Source organism: Rhinolophus hipposideros (assembly GCF_964194185.1).
Source record: "Rhinolophus hipposideros genome assembly, chromosome: 18".
In the NCBI taxonomy this organism is placed as follows: Eukaryota; Metazoa; Chordata; class Mammalia; order Chiroptera; family Rhinolophidae; genus Rhinolophus; species Rhinolophus hipposideros.
In genome coordinates this window covers 12,337,047-12,361,294 of record NC_138064.1, presented here as the reverse complement: position 1 = coordinate 12,361,294, position 24,248 = coordinate 12,337,047, and the positions used below count along the sequence as shown (strand labels likewise).

Below are 24,248 nucleotides of genomic sequence, written 5' to 3'. Positions count from 1 at the left end.
GACCTTTGCAAACAGGGTACCTCTGTTCAGGCCGTACAAACACAGCCAGTCCCAAAATGACAGTAAATTTAAAAGTATGTCTATTTAACCTTAGGCTGCTTTGTTATTTTAACATTTGAAATGTGTATGGCTATTGTTCAGAAGTTTGCACTACTTTAAACAAAATAACAAAGCTACCAAGTTGAGATCTGACTCAGGAATTGCTCAAAACTATCTTTCTTACTCTATCATTCTGTTCCAAAGTGCTTGCAGGGTTGGCCAGAGTCCTTTGTCACCAAGAGAGAAATAAAGCACCCACTCTGTTGTCTTATCACCTATAAGCTGTTGTCTTTTGGGGGTAGAATTTTCCTTGGACAGATGAGAAAAGAGGGCTAAATATTTTTTTGTTACGTAATCGATGAAACACTTATTGAGTACTAATTACTATATGACATCTACTGTGCTTGGTGCTGGTGGTACAGGGACAATGACACCATTTCTACCCTTTAGGATACAGTAGCCACCTCCCCTTATCCACAGGGGATAAGTTGCAAGACCCCCAGTGGATGCTTGAAACTGTTAATAGAACTCAATGTGACATACACTATGTTTTTCATATATACATCTCTATGATAAAGTTTAATTTATAAATTAGGCATACACACACACACATATATTACCATAGGAATACACACACACACACACACACACACACACATATATATATATGTATATATATATCCCTATGATAAAATTTCATTTATAAATTAGGCATAGTAAGAGATTAATAACAATAACTATAATAAAATAGAACAATTATAATAATATACTGTAATAAAAGTTATGTGAATGTGGCCTCTCTCAGAATATCTAATTATATTGTACTCATCCTTCTTCTTGTGACTATGTGAGATGATGAATGCCTATGTGATAAGAGGAAGTGGGGGACTCAGAATGACATGCAATTTAAAAACTTATGAATTGTTTATTTCTGGATTTTTCCATTTAATATTTTTGGACTGCGGTTGACCATGGGTAACTGAAACTGCGGAAAACCAAATCTTGGATAAGGAGGGACTACTGTACAGACAAATAACCAACAGCTATGGCACCATGTTGTACATGCCGCAGTACAAGTAGAGGAAGAGGGTGTTAAACACTCAGAAGAGGAGCCCCTGGTCTTCTTGAGGGTTCAGAAAGCTTTCTTAGAGTGAACGAGCATTGGTATTAAAGGATGAGGAGGAGTTCTCCAGGTAACAAGGAGGGAAAGGTATTCTCAGACAAGGAAATGGCTTGGGTGGGTGAGGACAGAGTCAGGAGAGCATATTGTAAATCCAAGGGGTTCCAGGTCCTTTCGGGTAGCTGGAGCACAGCGTAATATGGAGATGAAGGTGAGGGATGGAAGATGGTGTGGCGGGGGCAGATCTTGGAGGTTTTTGTAGGCATACATACTAAGTTATTTAGATTTTCTCTTGGGATCAAATGAGACCAATTGAAGGACTTTAAGCAGGCGACTGAGCTGATTCAGTTCTCACTTTAGGAAGATCATTGCAGACGCAGAGTAAAGAACAGTCGGGAGGAATGATGAGAACACCAGAGCCAGACACACCAGTTTGGAGATGATGGCAGTAGACCAGGCCTAAACTAAAGCAGTAACAGGAGGGACCTCCCAGGAAAAGGAGATGTCTGGAAGACAGAATGGGTAGGGTTTTGTGATGGATCAGATAGTGATGGTGGAAGTCAAGGAGAAGGTTAGGATGACCCAGGTTTTAGGCTTGAGAGAACTGGTGAGCGTTATTGCTATTAACAGAAATAAGTAATCCAGGAAGAGGATAAATTCTGTTTTAAAAGGCTGTTAGTGTGGCATGATAGCTCTTCCCAGGATGGAGGCTGCATTGGGCACAATTAAGCTGAGATGGTAATGAGACATTCATCCAGTTGTACATTCAACGAAAGTGCTCTACACCAGCCACTGTGCTGGACAGTGAGATGACAGTCGTGTGTCATGCCATTCATGTCCATTCACAATTCTAAAGCCCCGAGACCTTACCAAGCCCATTAACTTCCCAGCTTCCATTTCATCATCTCAAATATGGTGACCAAACCCTCAGCTTGTTAGAATGATCATTATAAGAACACCAGGGAAAGCCACTGGTAAATTGTAATCACTATAACCCGAATGGTAATTTCCACAAAGAAGCTGAAAGCAGAGTTTGCCTTGTGAATGATGGACCGCATTGGTTACAAAAGAGCCCAGAAAAAGACAGGTGGAGAAAACTGATCTTAGAAGTGAGACAGACTTGGATAGAAATGCGGAGGGTACTCAGGAGGTCTATTACCCTCTTCTTCCTATACCACATTGACTGTTTCTTTACCCACAGTACAAATGAAGGTGACTGTTTTGTGAATAAGCTGAATAAGCTGATAGCTCCCTGGGGGCAGGGCTGTGAATTCATTTCTGCACCCCCAGAACCAGTACATTATCACCATCTAATAGCTGCTGTGTAAACACTTGAAGAATTGATGTGAATACATGGATAAAACCTTTAAGATTTCTGCAGTCTTTTTCTTGAAGAACTCACTCAGTAAGTCACAGCAGAAATAAATATGAGATGTGATTAAAAAAATACAGTGCATGTTTAAATTTTAAAAAATTAACACAGGAAAAGACACATTGCCATTTATCCCCCTCAAAATACTCCTCCTTGCTTCGAACACATTTACCCCATCGTTCTTGCCACTTGCTGAAGCACTTCTGGAGGTCCTCTTTCATGAGTGTCTTTAGTTGCACTGTCGTGGCTGCTTCAATGTCCTGAATCCATTCAAAATGTTTAACTTTCATGGTCATTTTGACTTTGGGGAAGAGCCAGAAGTCACACGGTGCCAGATACGGTGAATAAAGTGGATGAGGACACACCACAATGTTTTTATTTGACAGAAATTGCTGTACCAGAAGCGATGTGTGACACGGAGCATTGTCATGACCGAGGATGAAACTGTTTGCCCATTTTGTGTTAACGCATTGTTCGTGATCCATAAATTACGGCACACTTTAAAACACACTTTAAAACACACCTGCTCTCAACCATAGCTCACACCCAACTGCCTACATCAAACAAGTTGAAACTTGTCACACACTGTTGCTAAGGTTTGACGCGCCACTTCCCATATTGAAGATCCCTGCCTTTCCGTGGGATGGCACTCAGCAGCAGCCTTCACCGTATTATTTGATCATACCTCGTATATGTTCATAAGCAGGAGTGAAACGTGAACTATTACAGACATTTGGTGAGCAGTGGCAGGAGAAGTGATGTTTACCCTTTACCAGGTACTGTACTAGTTAGGATACATTTGGCTGCAAGGAACAGAAAACCCATTTCAGTGACTTAAACGAAAGGGCTGTTTTTCTCACATAACAACTAGTTCAGAAATGGGCTGTCGCTGGTTTTGGTTCAAATGCCCAGCAGTACCACGCTGACTCTATTTTTCACTCCGTCATTCTGATTCTATTGGCTTTTGGTTGTCATCTGGTTGCAGGACCACAAGGCAACTCACGCTCATCCAAGGCATAAAGAACATGGGAAGCGGAAGGACAGAACCAGCAAAAGATTTCTCAGCAGCGCCCCCAGACAACTCCCTCTTTCACCTTATTGGCCAAAACTGGGTCAATGAGTTTCTTACCTGCATGAAAGGGTGGGAAATCAGGAATGGGATTGCCTTGGTAGTCTTGGAAAATTTATGATGCTCAGTTCTGTCAATAGGAAAGGAAGAAGGAATGGTTTGGCTACTGGGAAGGTGACTGACAGTGTCTGCCACTGAACAAATATCATCAACCTGGAATACTAGTGTCCTGCAGTTATATACATCTTGGTGGAGTTAGGTGGGAATGAATCTTTCTCTAACGTCCATAGAAACAAGACACCAATGGCAGTTACCTCTCATGGATATGAGACATTGGGCAGCGGAAGTTTTTAGTCCCAAATGTCTCCACTTTCTTCACTCATTACTTCCGCAGCCTTTCCAATCGGTAGCATTTTCTGTTCACAAGTTATTTGATTCAAGCCAGCACATATCTATCCCTTAAGATAACATCCTTTCCATTCAACTAGCTCCTGCTTGGGGCACTCAGCAGAAGGCCCAGTGGGAACTTTCTGGACTCATGGAAAGGTCTCTTCTGCTAATTTATTTTTTCCTTCCTTTTTGTATTAGAATACTAGCAGTTACGAGTTTAGTGAGAAGGAGCATTAGGGAGCCAGAGAAACAGAAGGTCTGGTAATAATGTTTGGGCGTTTTTTTAAAACTTGTTTTATAAGTAGTGATGACCTGGGCAAAATGATTTATGCATTTTAGGTTGAGCACAGTGTTCAGATTGCAAGCCCATGATCTATGGCTCTAAAGGAGTGTAGGCAGGAGGAATAAGGAATAGACAGGCGGGAAGCACCAATGGCTACACATATACCCTTCTCCACCTAAATCAAACAGAAACTCGTGTTCGTGACAACACAGGAGTGAAACACATCAGGAGTGAACTATTTATCCTTGCTATAAACATAAGCCTATGCATTGTCAAGCTATAAACGTGAATAATGAAGAAACCAGCCAAGGTCTGTTTGAGGGACATCCTTTAACCGCAGCTGCTACAGAATCCGAACCTGGAGACAGGTTGCAATGCATGGATGAGCTGGTCTCTGCTGGCATTAATGAATGTCTCCCTCACCTGTGTCCCTATGTACTGCACACAAGCCTCCACTCCAGACTCTGTTAGCCTTAGAGACCCTGCCTCCCTTCACCAGCAGACCCTAAGGGCCCTTGAGAACCTGGCTCTCTGCAGAAATTCACACATTGCATGGCTGAGCGAAGGGTCCATGAGTATCCTCTTAGCTCTTGCTCTGCGGGCAGGAATACCCAGGGTATGGGAAATACCGAATCCTCAGCAAACCATCCAGCCTCAGACACAAGCTTCCTGCCTCTTCCAAGGGGTCTGAACATGAAGAGTGACAGGAATTTGCTGGCCAGACCGAGTTCTTCCAGCTCCTCAGACTTATTTCGGTTTTCAACCAGTCTGCTTCGTCTCCCAGGCTTCTGGAGAAGCCTTCCCTGGAGGGGAAGTGTGGACCAGTGTGGAGCAGTGTGGTCCCACGTGTGGTCCCACGTGTGGACCAGGCGCGACCTCCGTGACTATAGTTGCCCACTGGTGGGTTTCCCTTTCTAGACCGTGAACTCCGTGAGGGCAAGAGGCGATCCTATTCTCTCTTTTGACTCCTCCTGGAGCACAGGACGGATTCGACATACTTGGGAATAAACTGGTGGAGTGGGGTGTCCCCAGAGAGGCGGTGCTGCGCCGTGGGTCCCCGCACCCCGGGCGCTCCGAGGCCCCACCGCTTCCGCAGCTGGGACTCGGGACTGTGCCCCGGAGACGCGCGCCTGGGCTGGGCCCCGCCTCCGGCTCCCGAGCGACCCCGCCCGCCCGGGCCGCGTCCCTGCGCGCCGGGCGGCGGCGGCTCCCGGGCCGGAGCCGGCGGAGCAGGTGGGGGCTACGCCCCGCCCCCGCGTCCCGGCAGCGCCCGAGCCCGAGGCTGGGGAGCGAGCGGCCGCACGGAGCGCGGCGCCCATCGCACAGCGGCCGCGCGGCGCCGCCTGGAGCACGGGCGCTGCGGGACGGAGCCCGGAGCCCGGAGCCCGGAGCCCGGAGCCCGGAGGCGGCGGCATCGGCGGGACTCGGCCACAGCTCCGGTCCGCTCCGGCCCCAGCACCGCCCGCCGAAGGTAGCGGCTCCGCGCGCGTGTCCGGTCCATGCGTGAGGGTGGGGGGCGGGGTGTGCGGGCGGCCGCTCGGGCCGGTCCCGGAGCGGAGTGACCTCCGGCGGGGACACGGCGCCCACGCGCGTGCCCGTGTTCGAGGGACACCCAAGCGGGGCTGTCGTGACAGCGCGGCGCTGCCCTCTGCGGCCCGGCGGTAACGGGATCGCGAAGGGAAGCAGGTCCCCGTGGGGTCACCTGCTGACTTCCCCGACCGACTCTCCCAGGAACGGCCCCCGCCGCCGAGGCCGCCCCGGCCTGGTCCTTCGCGGAGCTCTCCCTCCTCCCTTCCCGGCTTCACCCCCAGAACAAAAGGCTGGGGTCTCGCTGAGACGGGGGCTGTCGCGGGAAGAGCTGGGGCGGAGTAATAAGGAGCTAAGACATGGCAGAACTGGAGGTGGCGTTGGGGACACAGAAGCAGACCCAATGAGGAAGCCAGTGTGCAGGTGGGAAGTGACTTGCCCAAGGTCACACAGCTCGCGGGGACTGGGCAGGGGCCAGAGCGCAGGTCTCGGGACTCCTTTCCCAGTGCTCATCTCCAAGGCCCTGAGGCCAGTAGCCTGTTCTCCAGAGATTTAGGTCTGGCCACAGACGGACTTTGACGTCCTCGGGATCAGTCGGGGAGGAGACAGAGCCTATCCATCCCCTACCCCACTCCTCCGGCACACCCGGAGGCAGTGCGGGTGACAGGTTTGAGGGAGGGGGCACTGCCCAGCCCTGACCTCGTGGGCAGGCAGGCTATGCACGCAGGAACAGCGCCTTCTGAACGTGCAGTGCCAGCCTCGTGGGTGTGCCTGCGCGCGAGCGGGGGTGGCATGGGGACCGAGTGTGCGCTGCTCTCTGGAAAGAAGTCCTGGAATGAGAGAACGCGAGGGCCGTTCCCGCCCCCTGGGGCGCACCAGCAGCCTCCCTGACACGGGGGGTGTTTTGTGATGGGCTGCATTTGGAAGGAAATTTACTCTGTAGCAGTAAGTTGGCTGTCACTTCGCCTCTCGGAGCCGTCTCAGGTCTTTGGCTGCAAATGAGGGCCTAGTTCAGCATGACCTGTGTGATTTAGAAAGTTAGTGCCCCTCTCCTCTTCCCAGAATCCTTCCTCTCTTCAGAGGAAGGATTACAAGTACATTTCTTGTGGTCAGCAATAGTAATTAGCAGTGAGCTTCCATCCTTCCCTGAATTTTTGTTTTTTTTGTTTTTTTTTAACTGTAGGCAAAGCTAATCATGGCAATAGAGGTTAGAAGAGGAGTTGCCTTTGGGTCTTATAATTACCTGGACAGGGCATGAGGGAGGCTTCCCGGACGCTGGAAATGCCCCCAACCTCTGCTTAAGTATGGGTTACACAGGTGTACACATATCAGAATTTAGTTATTCCCTTGAGATTTGTGCACTTGACTTATGTAAGTTTTATCTCAATAAAAACACAAATTTTTTAATGCTAAAGTCCACTCACTGTGATAGCACACAGATGAGTGCAGTTTTCCAGCCAATGCATTTTAGAGATACATTTAAAAACCACAGAAACCAAATCAGAAAAAAAAAAAAAAAGGACAGGAGCAAAAGAAATTTGAGGAATTACAGGAAATGAAATATACACTGCAGGGGGCTTTACCAACTGCCTTTGTATGCATCTCTGCCTGTGACTCACAATTCTTTAAGGGAGATACTGTTGCCTTTTTACAGATGGGAAAATAAAAGGTCACAGAGACTAAATGCCTTACTCAGAGGAGGCAGGGTTGAGAACTTGGGTGCACAGACTTCAGATTCACACATGCAACCACTAACAGGCAATTTTCAGAGACCTGAATCAGGTTAGAGCCATTAGGGAGACAGAGTGTTGCAGGCTAACTTCTCCGTGTTCCCTTTTTGTCCCTTTCCAGGAGTCTTCTGTTGTTTTCCTCTAACTGTGAGTGTGAGGTAGTGTCATAGACTGAAGTTCGCCAGCAGCAGAAGGGATGGAGGCTGTGTGTGTCTCGGAACAGACAGTTTTAGGAACAGGAGAAAGCCAGCTGGTCCAACCTGGCAAGGCTCTTTTTAGGAGATGTATTGTTCAGAAACCATAGAGTACAGGTTGGGATTTTGCAGTCACTCAAACACAGACACAAAGAATAAAAAAATATAACCTTCAAAAGATCTGAGAAACCAAAATGTAATTAACTGTAGAGGAGAATATATAGAATTTTCACCAGGGAGGAACAGTCAACTTTCCTACATTCTAGACTTTATAAATATATGTTCATTAATGCTTAAAGAAAAAAACTACGAAAGTAACTTGGCAGAAGGAAGGAAATTTGTTTTCTAGCAAACATTGTTATAAATGTCCACTAAATTTGATGCAAAAATATTTGAAACTTTAGGGTACAGTATCATGATACCTAGAGAGAAATCTTGAGAGGTTTGTCTAATGCGCAGTCTTCTAGCAATTTTATACTTCTGCCTACAATTCAGAACTTAGAAAAGTAGACATGTGTTTGTTTTTACTAGCCAGCTTCACATTGCAGGGTTGAATGTTTGTCTTATTCTTGGAATTAGACAGTTTTGGTTTGAAGGAGCTGGATGAAGTGGGGCAACTGACAAGGTCTCTCTGGGTGAATCTGCTCAGCTGAGTGCCATCCAGCAGGATTATGCATCATCAAGTTATCTTTAGGCAAGTTTTCCCTTGTCACAGTATTGCTCCCGCCATCTGGCTGCTGGAATATTTAGAAAGGCACCGTAATGTTTGACTGACTGCTGATAGCATGACAAAACAAACTGAGAAAGGGAACTCTTAAATATGAGTTAGGGTTGGTGAGAAAATGATTAATTCCTTCTTATTTAACCACAGCCCAAAACCAAAGAGACGTAGGGCTCCCAGCTGATGCTGAGCAGGTGCCGCACGTGTGTTTACTCCCTGGCTTCAGCCAGTAATGCACCCCTTTGCAATTCTAGTTGGGTCTTTCCTGAGACCTGTTCAAGTGGGAACCTGACCCGTTATGCAGCCGGGGAAACGTAGAGTGCACTGCCATGTTGACGAGCCAAACAGGTAAAGTGAAGCAGAGCAAATGTGGCAGAAACGCCAGGCGGGCATCATGTGGGCCAGGCCCTGTGGAGGAAGATTTTCAAGTGCATCTTGAAGGAATATTCATCCGATGTGGGCGATGTGTTCCAGCAAGGCACTGAATCTGAGCTGGTGGCATCCAGAAAAGAATGCCAGGCCTGCCCGTGGACTGTAAGTTAGTCAGCTCCTGGGAGGAGGCAGGGGAGGTAGTAGCCAGCCTCGGTTCTTGAGCTTCTGAGGACATGTGTCATGTGAGTGCACGAGTATGTCAAAGCAAGGCGCGAACTCATCACAACAACCCTATGAGGGAGCTGATTCTTCTTTCTCCCATTATCAGTTAGGATGCAGAAACCAAGAGCTAAATTGCTCTCAGAGTGATGATGTCACACCCTGCTCTGGTCTGCTATCAGCCCACTCAAAACCCCAAGGTGCCCTTTACCTGCCAGAGTCAACCTTATCGTACTTGAGTCTCTGGAGGGCGGGTACTGGATCCACTTCATCTCTGTTCCCAACACCTGCATCATGCCTGGCCCATGATGGGTACTGAATAAATTAATGAGTGAGTGAGTAAGTGAATGAGTGAATACCTTTATGATCCAAGATGAAAAGCTAATTATTTTTGGATTATCTCTCCTTTTGGCTTATACTATCTCATTCCCGTCTGCTGATATGGATCACCAGGCATGATTGTATGAATGATAAGTATAATAGATGTATAATGCATCTCCATTAAAGCTGAAGGATACTAAGCTCAGCCTATAAAATCAGAAGGCCTCTACTTCTTTTAGAAATTAAATATTATTATTTCTTCAGTTGTAGAACTTATGTAATTCAGAAAACCTGAATTTGAATCTTGCCTTCATCACGTATTTATTGTATGATTTTGGATAAAGTACGTAACCTCTCTGTGACTCAGTTTGCCCATCTGTAGAATGGGCATCATGATGGTACTTACCCCATAGTTAGGGTAAAAAGAGGTTCAGTGTGTAGGACAGTGCCTCGTTCATAGCAATGTTCAATAAATTAGAGTATTCTTCTTATTATTATCTGATGATTTAAAACATTGTTTGCCTTAAATGTTCACTGTTCCATAAAGCATTTGAGGAGTTTACAAAAGTAGGTAGTAAACAACATAAAACGAATAGATGATGAAATTAGAGTGCAGAGAAACACACAGATTAGAAAGTAAGGTCAAATCAGAGCTATTTTAGAGAACAAGAATACATCATACGGTGCAGGTAGTTCCTAGAGATGAGTTTATTCTAAGATCTAATGTTGTTTCTGAAGATGGAATTCAAAATTTGTCCGAGCTTCCCTGTAGCTAAAACAAAGAGGAAAACACAAATAGTTGTTACTCGATCCACAGTGACCATGAGATAAAAACAGATCAGTGACCCAGCTTTTCCTGGTCCTGAAACCTGGGATAACTTTCTCCTGGCAGGTCTTCAAAGCCGTCACTGTGGCCGCAGAGGTCTAAGTCTTTAACATGGTCCCCGCCGGGAAGACATTTCTGGCAGAAGGCAAGAATAAGTGTTTCCTAGAATGTTACTGACTGTGATTCCGGAGACATAATCCCAGAGCACAGCCCAGTGAAAGCTGTTCTGTGAAGGGCCAGGAGACTGTGGCTCCAGGAGGTGCTATTTCCTTAGCCGAGTTTCCTGGGTGCCTGGGAAAGTAGAAAGATTTTTTTTCCAAAGAAAATAATTTTTGTGAAAGTCAGGGGAACAATCCCATTTTTAAGAATATTTGCTCCTGCAGAAGCCATTTAAATGAACCGGATCCGTATACCTCGTCCCAAAAAAATCCAAAGAGTGTCATCGCGCGCATATATTCATTAACAGATAAGTACATATTTGTGAATTTTCTCCTTACTGGTAGTCCCATAATCTCCCTTTAGCTGTACATTTTATCACAATGTTTGGGAAAAGAAAACTCCAGTGCTCTCTGCTATCTCTAAAGCCCCTTATTGCATTCAGTGCTTCTTGGTAGTAAGAATAAATAATATTTTAGTATAGTTAAACTTTTCTTTTTAGTAATTGAAATAATGGTTTTATATACATATATGTCATATATATACACACACACTAATAATGTGTGTACGTGTGTGTGACTTGTATCAGTTAGGATTGCATTCGGCTGCCAAAACAGCACAAAAACAAACAAAACAATGCACACATCAGAATGCGGCTGAAGCAGATACAAGTTTACTTGCCTTGTGGAACTGGACTCCCAAGAAAGGTAGTCCAGGGCCAGGCGGAGCTCAAGCACTGCCATCAGCGACTCGGCCTCTTTTCATCTGCCTGCTTTGCCGTCTTTAGCCAGTAGAACCTCATCCTAAATCTGGTTGCCTCCTGCTCGCAGGATGGCTGCAGTACAGGCCGGAAGTACAGGCAGGAAGACAAGGGACACTGAAACAGCTACAGCGTGAGGGCCCTTCTATTAGAGAGCTTTGCTGCTTTTTTCAGCAAGTGATGCCCTCCCCAGGAACTTCCACCTTCATCTCACTGGCCAGAATGGTGTCACCGGGTTACCCTACATGTAAGCGAGTCTGAGAAATCAAGTATTTTCAGCTGGGCAAATTGCAACTGCCACCTCTCCACTCCCCTCAAGTTAGGGGCTCTGCCATGAGGAAGAAGAGGGAATGGTGACTGAGCAGGCAACCAGCAGTATCAGCCACCTGCCTTACTTCCATTATTAGCCATACCCCGACCCGTCATTAGAAATTACAAAAGGTGACTCAGTAATTTAAAATGTTGTACTTTTCTAGTTCTTCATACAATTAGCGTTAGAGAACAAAACACACCCAACGGCCTTATGGAAAGATTCCTAAACCACTGTCCCCAGCACTGCTGTCTAAATTTCAGATCTAAATTTCCACATGCTTCAAATTAAACTCACTTTTCTCTGCCCATTCACCCCCGCCCGCCCTCCCCGCCAACATGCACACACATACACTTTCTCCTGTCTTCCTTTTAACACCAGATTGTCTTGGTAAGGAGCCTTGGGGTTATCCTGGGCCCTTCCTCCTCTCCCATCCGAGATACCCTAATATCCTCCTTGGCTCTACCCCATGGCCCATTTTAATTCAAAGAAATATCCATCCTCGACCCTGTGGATTCCCAAATAGGTCTGCATATTTTGCTGCTGCTTCTCCCTCTAATTCATTTTCCACACATGGCCCCCAGGGTGCTATTGTGAAAACATGAATGTCTAACACCTTTCCTGTCTTGAAAAGCCTACAAAATAAAGCTCAGCCTCCTTGACAACCTGGCTCTGTGAGCTCCTGCTCACCGACTGGCTGTCACACAGGCACACATGGCATGGCTCTGCTCTCACCCTCCCCACTCCCTTCCGTCAGGCGAGGCCTGGCTCTGAGATTTCTTATGCTTTTTATTTGTCCATAGCCCATGGAAGCAATTAATTACCCTTCTATTCATGTTTCCAACGCCCTTTGTATTTCTAGCAATATTTCTTTTGCCCTGGATTCTGTTCTGCCTGATAGTAATCATGCTTCTCCAGTTTTGTTTTTTGTGTGTTTTTTTTTAAATAACAGCCTTACTGAGATATAATTCATACACCATGAAATTCACTCTTTAAAAGTACGCAATTCAGTGATTTTAGCATATTCACAGAGTCATACCACCACCCCTGTCATCTAATTCTGGAACATTTTCGTCACCCCAAAAATAAACCCATTAGCAATCCCTTCCCATCTTCCATCTCCTCAGCCCTGACCACCAGTAATCAACTTCTTATTTCTATGGATTCACCTATTCTGGACATTTCATATAAATGGAATCATATAATTTGTGGCCTTTTGTGACTGTCTTCTTTTGCTTAACAGAATGTTTTTTGGGTTTATCTATGCTAACTGTAGTATGTTATACTGAATGAAGTAGTCAGTACTTCATTCCTTTTCATTGTTGCACAATATTTCATTGCATGGCTATACTACAGTTTGTTTATCCACTCCCAAGTTGATGGACATTTGGATAGTTTTCTACATTTTGGTTGTGATGAAAAATGTATAAACATTTATGTATACGTTTTTGTGTGGGCATATGTTTTCATTTCTCTTGGATGGATACGTAGGAGTGGAATTGTTGAGTCTTATGAGAACTCAGTTTAACAGGAAAAAGTTTCGAGGAACTTCCAAACTTTCCCAAAGTGGCCGCACCATTTCCACCCATACCAGCAATGTATGAGAGGTCTACACCAGTTTTTAGCATCAACCTCGAGTATTGTTTTCATTCTTTTCCTTTCCAAGTTTTTAATATCATTTTGTTTTAGCCATGTTTCTTATAAAGAAGATGCAGCTGGCGTTTACAAGCAGTTTGAATATCTGTCTTTTAGTAAAGGAATTTTATCGTCTGTTTGCAGTTACTGTGATTACTGATAGATGGGAAATTATTTTGTCCTTTTCTATACGTAGGCTTTGTTGTTACCTCTTCTTTTGCTTTCCTCCTTTTTCACCTTTTCCTAGAAAAGGGCCTGGCACATAGTAACTTTCAATACCTAAGTGCAATAAGCTATAATTCGTGAATAGGAGCCATGTGTCTATAGATTTATTTATTCATCAAATATTCATTGATTACCGCAATTCATGTTTATCGTTTCGCTCGATGGCTGCATAGTACCTACCATAGAAAAGAAGCTCAGGAAACATTTGCTCCATTGTATTCCCTATGCAGAGCCTGATGTGCATGTCAGAAGCTGGGTGGAATAGTGGAAAGCGCACAGCCTTGGGGGCCAACTCACTTAGGTTGGATGTGGTTTGTATGTTCCAGTTATTTGATCTTGGGCTGATTACTTTGCATCTTTGAGCCTTTGTTTCTTCATCGGTGAAATGGGGATAATAACATCGGTCGTGCAGAGTTTGGGGCAGGGGGACGAAAGATAATTATGTAAATAATAATCAGAGTTCCCAGGATCCAATTAGTACATGTGAACTGTTGTTTTGTTAGTGAACGGCTTAACAAACTGCTCTCCCAACCATGTGTGTCAGTGTTAAAACACCAATTACGTCTACCCAGGGAATAAACTTATAGTAAAAAATGACATTAGCCCCTTTGCTATGTGTCTGACATAAATTATAACTGCCCTAATTGAGCAGGGGACATTTTTTTACCCTCATACAGTAGAAACAAGAAAAAGTACTTTGTACTTCCTCTTAATGACAGCAATAGATTTTAAGTCTCCAGGGTCCCTTGAAGTTGTTGTTTATTCTAATAACAACTTAGTCTTTTAAAATTTTGGATGAAATATTTGTGTTTAATCATGCTGCTCTCCAGAAAATCAGAGGACAAATAAAGTAGCTTCAGAAACAGGTAAGATAACTGCATAAGACAAGAGAAGCAGGCAAACATTTTTCCCTAATTTAAAATGAATTTTCTGCACATTTTAACAGGTTTTGTATCCTTTTTTTTTTTTCTGGTTTTCAACCAAATGTGTATGTCCTAAAGTTTTAGAAATTCACCTGCAGACTTCTAGAAAGAAGCTAAAGGGGATCTGGGTTTATGCCTGGTACTGTGTCTTTTTGCTTTCATGGATGCTCAGTGAATTGTAAGTGATGGTGTTTGGACTGAAGTCATTATGACATTACCCATTTAAGTTACATTTTGCCGAAGAATGATGGGCCACGATACCTGTTCCATAAGATCCAGGGATGCAGCCCTTTGTGGCTGGAGAAAGAAAGCCACCCGTTGTTCTTTCAGAGTGTTCTCCTGTGTTCTCACATTTGATGAATGACAAGGATCAGTTACAGCTGGCACCAGCTCACAAATGATTCATGTCTAGTGGACAAACGTGTCTTAAAACCGTTCCTCACTGTGTGCTCACCATGCAGTAACAGAACAATTGACTAAGGGGTTCTGGGTTGGTTGGAGGAGAGTTTGCTCCACTCTTGGCTATTTTCTGAGCACACTTTGGTCAGTCACCTCTGACATGAGTGGGTGGCTGTAGGGGTGATTCCAACTGCCCTGGAGGTCTGTGCACAGGGCCAGCCCAGCAAAGCCCTCTTTACCGTTCTTTGTGGATCCAGCAGCCGCTCACTTGAACCGAATGGTCAAGACACATTTATGTTTTTCTTTTTCTTTTTAATTAAGTTTATTGGGGTGACGTGGGTTAGTAAAATTATATAGGTTTCAAGTGTACAATTCTGTAATACATCATCTCTATGTTGCATTGTGTGTTCACCACTTCACCAATGCAAAGAACCCAGAGTTGGTTCTTTTTCCATCACCATATATTTGACCCCCCTTTACCCACCCCTGTTCCTAAGACAAATTTATGTTTTTCTTCTTTCACTTGTTTTTTTTACCCTTTAGATGTAGAGAGGTCTCCTAATTCAGATAGTGCAACACATTTTTTAAAATACTGCTTCACAGTAATCCCAAGTAAAGAAGGCAACCCAGAACTTTAATTTTTTTTCTTTAAATTAAAGTTTATTGGGGCGACCAGAACTTTAATTTTCAAAATTAGCTTTTCGAATAGGTAATGATAATAATGCACATGATACATACTTCAAGCAACGTAAAAAGGATATACAGTGTAAAGCAAGTCTTTCTCACACCCCATTCTCAGGCCACATGTTGTTATACATTCTTGCAGAGATATTTCATACATATATACACATAAGTATGTATATATATACCTACATATATATATATGTATAGATATATATGGCATATTTATGGTATACAAATATAACACAAATAAAAAGGCATGTTCATTCAATGTATACATTTTTTGCTGCCTGCTTTTCTCACTTAAAATGCAGATCATTCCATATTGTTACATATAGGGCTGCCATATTCATTTTAACAGCTACCTGGCATGACATTAAAAGGTATATACCATAATTTTAGTAACCAGTTCCTAGTCAATCGTTATATGGGTTATTTCCAGCCTTTTGCTATTAAACATAATGCTTCAATGAAAGTCACTGTACACATTATTTTTCACACATGTAAGTGTATCAGTAACATAAATTCATAGAATTAAAAAGATTATTTAAAACTTTTGATATATTTGCTTATTGCCCTTTACAGAAAGTAATCCTAATTTATATTTCCGCCAATAATTATGAGAATCTGATTCTCCGCACTCTCTCCAACACATTTATCAAACTTGATCTTGGCCAATCTAAGTGAAAAATGGTACCTCAGTGTGGTTCTGACTTGCATTGTCTCGTTATAAATAAGGCTGAGCATCTTCAAATGTTTTTAAATGCCATTGTATTTCTTCATCTGTGCAGTGTTTGGCCCATTGTCCATTTTCTTATTGGGTTATTGACCATTATTATGGGTTTGTAGGAACATCTTACATAGGAAATAAAGGAAAACAACCATTTAACTGTAATTTTTATTTTACTGTAATTCTCACCCAATTTGTAGTATGATTTTTTTGTTTTAATGTCATTTTCCTCCAATGTATAGTATGCCTTTTGACTTTGTTTATTGTGGTCTGATATTTGCATATATGTACCTATTTTTGCAGAAACCTTTTCTTTTATATCCTTCCTGACTGAGAATACTTAAACATTTTTCCTATATTTTGTTGTAGTATGATTCTAATTTCCTTTTTAAAAAATTTTTTAAAATTTTGTTTCTTTGGAATGTATTTTAATGTAAAGCATGTGATCCTTACATGGTTATCTTTTCTTTTCTCAAATTGCTACCTTATTTTCTCAATAACTTTTAATTAATAACTCATCTTTAATTAATAACTGATTACAGCATGTTTCCTTTTTTTAATCAGAGCCAGATTTTCAAAAAAATTAGGTCTATTTCTGGACTCCCAGTTCCAGTTACCTTACTATTTTTCCATATACCAGTACTGAATTTTTTAATGTACATGGCTTTATAATTTATTTGTTATCCAGTGATGTTGATTTTACATATGAACTTTAGAATCACCTTGCCTAGTTCTAAAGAACAAACAAGTTGGTATTTTCATTATGATCACCTTATATTTACAAATATAGAGAAAATTATCATTTATATGACATTCAGTCTTCCTACCCAGGAATAGAATACACAGAGTGTGCCAAAAAAAATGTATACACATTTTAAGAAAGGAAAAAAACTATTAAAATTGTAATATTCAATATATACCGATAACAAAAGATGAAAAAACTTTAAAACTTTCCTAAGACACAGTGAGGATATTGAAAACTACCGGGGGTGCCAAAACAAGGCATACAAGTAACGTGTATACATCCTTTTATATAAGTAATGTGTATACATTTTTTTGACACCCCGGGTAGTTTTCAATATCTTCACTGTGTCTCAGTAATGTTTTAAAGTTTTTTTGTGTCTGTCTTTTCATATTTTGTTAAATTAATGTTTAGGTAGCTTTTGTAAAGTTGCTGTTGTAAACACAATTGTTTCTTCATAATATTTTCTAACAGTTATTGTTTATATGCAAGAATAGTTTGGGATTTTGTTTCTTGGTTTTGAAAAGCCACTTTCAAATTCTCTTATTGTTTGAAATAACTTGTCTATTGATTCTCTGAGGTTTCCATGTATATTGCCATATCATCTTGAAAAATAATTGAAACTCCTCCTTTTCAATTGTTATATATTTTATTTTGTTCTTTTATCTAATTGAATAGACTACTACCTCTAGGATAACGATAAATAGTAGTGGCAATAGTGGACGCTTTTGTCTTGTACCTGACTTTAAATGGAATTTATCTAGTCTTACCCCACTTACCATGATGTGTTTTGAGTTATGGTATAAATATTTTGGAGCAGCTATGGAAAGGATCTTATGATTTTCTTCTTTTGTGCCTGTAATATGATGAATTCAATCAGTAGATTTTTTAGCATTGAAACATCCTTGCATTTAAAACCTACTTAGTTGATATGTATTCTTTTTAGTGTGTTGCTGAATTCTGTTTACTTATACATATTATTTTTTGTCCTCAACATTCATAAGTGAGATTGGTGAGCAGTTCTCATTCTCCTTTTTCTTTACTCTGTCTTTCTCCGATTGGGGTCTGATTGCTTCATGGTAATTAACCGCTCCTTGGAGGTAGAGTTCAGCTGGAATCTGTCTGTCTCCATGTTTCTTGGTGGATCTTTGAGAACCTTCTCTTTCTTCTGTTTAGGTTTCTCCCTTGTTTTGGCCCATTTAATAATTCATATTTTCCTAGAAGGTTGTCCATTTCAATCCAGGTTTTCAGAGTCCTCTGCAAAGATTTGAGCGAAATCTTTCAATGTCTTCTATATCTGTTATTATTTCCTTTTCCCATTCTCATGCCTTATTTTGTATATTTGGGCTTTCTCTTTTCCTCATTTTTTTGATTAGGTTAGATAATTACTTTTATTATTTTTTTCTGTTTTTCAAAGAATAAACTCTTGCATTTATTAGTTTTTCTAATTTCCAAATATATGTTTTTTAATTCATTGACAAATACTGGTTCTTTTCATCTGCTTTCTTTAGTTTTATGATATTGTTATTCTTGCTTCTTGAGAGTTTTTAATTCTTTGTTTTAGAAATGTAATTTCTTAGAGCTATGACTTTTGCTGTGACCCATGCTTTAGCTGTATTCCACAGATTTTGATATGTGATATTTTCATTATCTTTATTTTCTAAGTATTCTTTAATTTGGGTTTTTATGTCCTCTTTATTCAGGGTTATAGAAATCTAGTTTTTATCCCAAAATGAGTTTATATTTCTGAGTTTTCCTTCCTTATTGTTTTGAAATATTTTTCCAGAAAAGGAGGGACCAGAGATATTTCCACTCCTCCATCTGAAAAGCAGACCTTGAACTCAAATTTATTTTGAAAAGTGTTTTCTAATTTAAAAGGTTAAAAAGCCTCCTCTCTGATGCCCATTAGTATAAAGTTGCCATTTCTAGGAAGCCACCATATCTTCAATTAAGAAAACTGTATTTGAAAGAATTTTGCTTTTTGGAGAAGATCATATGCTATTTTTAATTTCTTGAATACTTATCTCAAAGCAGTACTCATTTGGTCCTCACGTTCATGCACATTGGGAAAGAAGGAACACACTTTACCTTTTTATAGATGGGCCTTCAATCCAGAGCTGGAAAGCAGTTCTCCCAACTATCAAACTACTGCTATTCCTCTTCAATTCCATCATTTCTAACGTGCCAGGTGAAGCTTTTCTATGCACACTGTACACTTTCAGAACCAAACATCCAGAATGTATTTTATTCCCACACTGATAATAAAGTCTACAGTTGGGCAGGAATTTCTCCTGCACTTCTCTTCCACTTCTTATTTGAGCTTGTAATATTTTTCTTTAATAATCATTAAGATGATTATTTCATCGTAGATTCACATAGAACTTACATCATGCTCTGCGGCCAGTGTGTCTCCACCTTTTGCTTGAGTAGTTGTCATGACCTCTGACATATTTATTTTCTATTCCTCCCCCTTCACAATACCAAGGCAATGGTATTTGGCATTACCTTTGACCTTGGCAATGCCAAGATACCTAAGACAGACTCCTTATCTTTGCACCTCTGAGGAGCCCATGGTTCAGTGTAGGGAGACACACAGGCATGGGAAAAGAAAATTGCCAGAGTGCCTAGTGCCATAATAAGTTGTGAACAAAGTATGATGGAGGCAATTAGCTGCGCCAAAGGGAGAAGGAAATCTGTGCAGAGAACCTAGCATGTTTTAAAGGATTAATGAGCATGTTTTAAAGGATTAATAGGAATTTTGCAGGTGGCGAAGCCCATCATATGCAGCCTGTATGGCATGGACAAAGACATAGAGATACAAAGAAAAGGTGTGTAAAGAAATATCCCAAGTGTGGCGTGGCTAGCATATACGGTGTATAGCACAGAGTGGAGGATGAGATACAGAACTTGACTCCACAGTAACCAGCCTCGAAAGGAGTATGTGTTAAATTGGAGAGTGATGTCCTGTCATCTGAGTGGGGAGACCTCCAGTCAGTTTATCAGACTTGGCTGTCAGTGAACTGTGCTTGCTGCCATTGGAAGGAATCTGCCTGGCGACAGATGTGCGTGGCTCCTTACAGCAGGTTGTTTGAGCTTCTAGCAGAACTTCAAACTGGATGTGGGACTGAAGGTGCCAGAATTGCTCTGTCTTTCTCTGCCCCAAGGTGTAGCAGTAGGAATAAGGTAAAAATACTGAAACTCATGTAAAGTCTCGGATGTAAACCTTGAAAGGAACGATTTGTCTTAAAGTCGTGTACCCTGTGCCACCTCCAGTCTGCCTGTGATTTCCTCGATGATTCTCCGAACTGCATTTTCAGGAGTATTTACAATCCTGAGTGAAAAGGTACCACTTTAGCCTTAGAGAGTAAAAAACACCCCCCTTATAAAATCTATTGCTAACATCATAAAATAAATAAGACGTGGTACTTTATTTTATAAATTGACGCATTTTTCATAACATTGATTGTGGGTTACCATTGAATAATCAATTCCTTTTGTATACGTAAAGCATGCCTCAACGTTCCAAAATTAGAGATGCCACTTTTCAGAAGCCTAGCTGTTACATAAAATGAGCCTTACTTATGTGTGATTAATATCATGTATTTTTAATAAGGTTAGTTCTTATTTTAGCTAATTCAAAGGCAGCAAAAATTTTTTTAAAAAAAGACAGGAAATAAATATTTTCTCCTTTTACCCTTGACAATCACGCACTCAATCTTTCTAGCTTTTAGCCATAATATAAATAACTGAGTCAGTGATAAATATTATCAATATCGCCATTTTTCCCTTCACCAAGTACAGTTCAAATATTATAATGAATTGGATGAATGATCTGGGAACAAATTTGCATTTCAATAAGAATCTTATAAAAGGAAACCAATTTATGAACTCATTGTAGGTGTGAGCTCATATTAGATTGGGTTTCCTATTAGATTGTGGTTAAAGCATGTCTTCATTTTAGAACTCACATTGACAATCCTTTAAGCATTTCAGCAGATAATCAACTTTCATATCCGGGTAGGGCTGAGCAGATTCGGCTTCAGGAGCTATTGGTGTTTCTCAGGCGTCCAAAGTTCTTCATGTCACCCATGTAAGAAGTGAATGGACACTCAGCTTAGTTTCTCTTTCACTTTTGTGTGTCAATTCCAGTTCGAAGTTCAGTATGCCATCTTTATGGATCCAGTCTTCTGAAATTAAATGAGTCTACAGAAAAAGAGCCTTCTCAGCAAAGAACACAATTTCTGACTGTAGGGGTCAGAGACTATCATCATCCCAGTATTCCAGAACAGGTCTTTTCAAACTTGAGCGCGCACAAAACAATCACTTGTTGGTAAGATAATTCCAGAGATTTATCTGGAAGATAATTCAGTAGGTTGGTGTGCAGTCGTACCTTTCTTACGGGCTTCCATATTCTAGAGCCACTCAAAATGTCCCCAGACAAATGGTGATGAGCTCACCTGGGAGCTTGTTAGAAATGCACGCTCACAGGCCCTGTCCTAGACCTACTGAATCACAATCTACATTTTAACAAAACCCCAGGTGATGCATCCTCCATTCAAGTTTGGGAAGCATTGCTCTAGGTCACTGTTCCCCAAAGCACAAAGACTTAGGTATCACTAGGGAAACCTGAAATGACTTTAGATGGTACATAGAAAAACCTTTCAGTAATTATTGTGTTTATGTTTATTATTACCATCTATTTATGGCAAATGATATTGGTTTTCCGTTTACAGTAATAATTTAAAGCTTCTTTTGCAAAATAAACTTATTTAACGAAAAGTTAAGTTCAAGGTGTATGTGGATGTGACAAAAATTCTAAAAGTAATGTGTAAACAAATGACTTAAGAGTATGGACTCTGGAGCTAGACATTCCGGGTTTGAATGCTAGCTCCTCCACTAATTCACTGTGTGACTTTGGGTAACTTTCTGAACCTCTCTGTGCCTCAGTTTCCTCATCTGAAGAATGGAGGTAATAATAGTATCTCTCTGACTGGGGTGTTTGGGTCAATATATGAAAAGCTCTAAGAACGAGGCCTGACACATAGCAAGGGCTGTGTCAGAACTCACTTATTTTACTATTATCTAGAACACAAATGTTCAACGATTTTATTTTATTTTTTTATCCTGTGTTTTTTATTTCCTCCTTCCTTGTCTTCTGCTTTTCTGCTTACTCAGGCCAACACGTCCCACCTCCCCAAAAAGGCTAAATATTTCCAGGACTTATACCATTGAGGAGAGTGAGAGTAGCAACTTCCATTTAGCCTGTAAGAGAATAGTCTTGACTGGGAGAGATGGTATGTGGGGCGAGAGATCTTACAGGTGGGAAGGCCCAGGAGAGGGACATGCTCGAAGAATTGACTCTTTAAATGATAAAGTGACCACAGAAAGTGGCCACTCATCAACTATTTTCACCATCACTGTAGAGAAGGGTTGTTTTTTTTTTAAATCCTTTATTATTTTACTTACAGCTTTGGCAACTTTACCACATGTTTTTTGAGAAGCTTTTTATTTGTGGGTTATGGTTTCCTGACTGCAGGGCACCTTTGACAAATAAATGACTGATCTGTAGCACGGCAGGACCCTGCTGAGGCCAAAATATGAGAAGTGGGTTGCCTCCCAGGGTTCATTTGCCTTTATGAGCTCAGAGGTGAGACATCTCTGTTCATTTCCCTGATTTCACAGCCAAAGGAAAGAGCTTCAGTGTGATAGTGTCAAAACAGAAAAAGTTATTAGTGCATGGAGAACCTTATTCTCAGTGTGGGGACAGAGCCAGGAGTGCAGTTTCCAGGCTCTCGGCCTCACATAGAAAGTGCTGGCTCAGGTAGTAAATGGCCATCATCTGTGATTGGCTGGCCATCAGCTGTGGCTAGTTGGCCGTCAGCTGTAACCAGTGAGTCATTGGCCACTAATATAACTGCCGTGGCTCCGCTAGCAGAAAGTGGGGGCTAGCAAGAAGATGATGGCGGAGCTAGCAGGAGCGGATTGCAGAGAGGCGGATGCCGCCAGCGAGAACATAGTGATATGACTCCCCTACCTATGGCTCCGTGGGTGTTCCTTTTTGGCCTCACCATGTCCTGCGTTCTTATGTGGGGAGCGGGACCAGAGACCCCGCCTGACACCCTCCCCGACACTCAGATTCCTATTGAAATGTATTTTTAGAACAGGCAAAAGACGTTTTCATCAAATAGTGGCAGTAATCCTTCATGCTCATATTTTTAAACAGGCCCATTTTCTATTTGTGAACAGCTGTAATCTGAGAAACTGCTCTTGGTAAAATAAGTGAGTATGAGAAGAGCAACTCATAAAATTGTTTACTGTGAATTATTTCTCTCTGAAATAAGTCACAAGGCTCAGTTGGAATGTACACATATGTAACTTTTTATATTAACAAGATAGGCAAGCCCAGTCCACATCTATCGCTGAATGGGTACAGACAGACTCATCAGGTGGGGAAAAAAGGGGAGCAAAGGGTAGGAGAGAAAAGTAATCACCTACACCAAGTAGCCATCCATACTCCTACCCCCACCGCCACCAGTTCCCGGAAGAAGAGGTTGCACTTTGGCAGTCTGTGTGTCCTATGTGACCCGCAGACACGTTCGTATGGCCCACTGCATCTTTTAATGCTTTTACAATTAGTTACCCACATTTCAAAACTGTATTTCACACCAAAAAAATCGGGATTTGGAGCCTTTGAGGGAAACAGAGGGGGAACCTGGCCAACACTGGCCTTGCCTTCCCACTGAATATCAATCAGCGAAAGCTGAGAGGGGACTGCCCACCCCAGACCCAGGCCATCACGCCTGTTCACCAAGGCCCCTCCACACCTTGTCCATCCACTGTTTACTCACCTCTGAGTCAATGGTCACAAATCAGATCCCTGCAAGGGAGGCTGGAAAAAGGAGTTCCTGACTTCTGTCTGGGGGAGGCTGCTTGTGTCATTTCTCATAATGTGAGAAATTCCCCAGATATAGAAAAGTGTTCAAAAGACGGTCGATGGCCATGACAAAGCAGAGGTCCACCCATACTCAAGGACGGAGACAAGCAAAGCAGTTTAGTGTCACTCAAGCCCCTCTGTGATCCAGCCTTTCCTCTTTTCTCCCACACACGCAGCACCTTCCGGGCTGCTTGTGTCATTGTTCTATTTCAATATCTCTGCTTCTATTCTACTTCCTCCTACTAGACCAGACTCCTATAGCCACCTTTTTACCTGTTGAAAAATGCAATAGCTTTACCAAACATTTATTTATCATTTCCCGCCTCCTTGTGCTTGAGTCAATCATGACTTTTCCTAATGCTCCAGCCCTCTCCCGGGGCATTTATCCTACTCCATCTTTTCTTATAGTTATTGTGGCGATGGAGATAGTGGTGGTGTGATGCTGATAAATATGGCTTCCAATTAAGTGTCTGCTGTGTACCAGGACCTGTATTCTGTTCTTCATATGCAGTCTTTGTTTTACTCCTGATAACCAAGTAAAACTTAAGCATTATACATAGCTGTTTTACA

The 24,248-nt window shown here is 42.0% G+C and overlaps 1 protein-coding gene across 1 annotated transcript in view; it reads left to right on the top strand.

The window, feature by feature from the left end:
* The first annotated feature begins 5,541 nt into the window (after positions 1-5,541).
* WIPF3 (WAS/WASL interacting protein family member 3) overlaps positions 5,542-24,248 on the top strand; it is a 79,948-nt gene continuing 61,241 nt past the window's right edge. The window contains exon 1 of the mRNA XM_081079840.1: positions 5,542-5,744. The gene's annotated coding sequence lies outside the window, so the exon portion shown is untranslated. The remainder of the gene's footprint in view (positions 5,745-24,248) is intronic.